We start from the raw sequence: 1,118 nt of genomic DNA on the forward strand, positions 1-1,118 counted from the left end.
ATAAACGTGTGTTAAAGTGTCCTCTAGGAGCCTAAACGTGTGTTAAAGTGTCCTCTAGGAGCATAAACGTGTGCTAAAGTGTCCTCTAGGAGCATAAACGTGTGCTAAAGTGTCCTCTAGGAGACTAAACGTGTGTTAAAGTGGGTCCTACCGTTTCATGATGACCTGCAGACGCCTGACGGACACACAGGGTGAACGTTAGTTAAACTCAGCACAATATTAAATATGAAATATTAAATATGATAAAGTTTACTGGAGTCAAAGACACAAACACTTACTCAGTTTCTGCTCATGCGCGTGTCCTCAGGCTGCTGTGTGTGTGTGTCTGTCTGTGTGTGTGTGTGTGTGTGTGAGTGTGTGTGTGTAGGGACTCTTCTCATGCTGCTGCAGAGGTTTGCTGTTATTTTCAGCTGCATTAGTGGTTAAAAAAGACCTTTGAATGCCTTCACCGTGCTGCCCCGAGCTAACAACTGTTAGCCACGAGCTAATCACAAAAAGATGCAAAATGACACAAAAACACTGTTTATTTCTTTATTTCATGAACTTAAGTCGTTACATAAACTCAGTTTTGTTATTTTCTGAATATTAAAGTGAAATATTAAATATTAGTGTCTCTCTGTCGTCGACGTTTAGATTCATCATAAGTTAAATATGACGTTTGTAATATTCCGTTTATAGAATCACGTCGAGCTTTAACCATTAAAACACTCTTTGTTCTTTATTTTCATGCTTTTATAAAAAAACCTTTGATCTAAAAACATTTAAAACGAACAGAAACAGGATTTTAAACATTTATGAACGATAACACCGGGTGTTTCCAGGTGTTTCCAGGTGTTTCCAGGTGTTTCCAGGTGTTTCCAGGTGTTTTCCGGGTGTTTCCAGGTGTTTCCCAGGTGTTTCCAGGTGTTTTCCAGGTGTTTTCAGGTGTTTTCCAGATGTTTCCAGGTGTTGAACAGTTGTTTTCCAGATGTTTCCAGGTGTTTTCCGGGTGTTTTCCAGGTGTTTTCCAGATGTTTCCAGGTGTTTTCCGGGTGTTTCCAGGTGTTTTCCAGGTGTTTCCAGGTGTTTTCCAGGTGTTTTCAGGTGTTTCCAGGTGTTTCCCAGATGTTTTCAGGTGT

At 40.3% G+C, this 1,118-nt stretch overlaps 1 protein-coding gene across 1 annotated transcript in view; it reads right to left on the reverse strand.

The window, feature by feature from the left end:
- Positions 1-611: 611 nt before the first annotated feature.
- arap3 (ArfGAP with RhoGAP domain, ankyrin repeat and PH domain 3) overlaps positions 612-1,118 on the reverse strand; it is a 43,150-nt gene continuing 42,643 nt past the window's right edge. The window contains 1 exon segment of the mRNA XM_083915149.1: positions 612-1,118. This exon segment is cut by the window's right edge and continues 1,336 nt beyond it. The gene's annotated coding sequence lies outside the window, so the exon portion shown is untranslated.

Source organism: Echiichthys vipera, assembly GCF_963691815.1.
Source record: "Echiichthys vipera genome assembly, chromosome: 6".
Taxonomy (NCBI): domain Eukaryota; kingdom Metazoa; phylum Chordata; class Actinopteri; order Perciformes; family Trachinidae; genus Echiichthys; species Echiichthys vipera.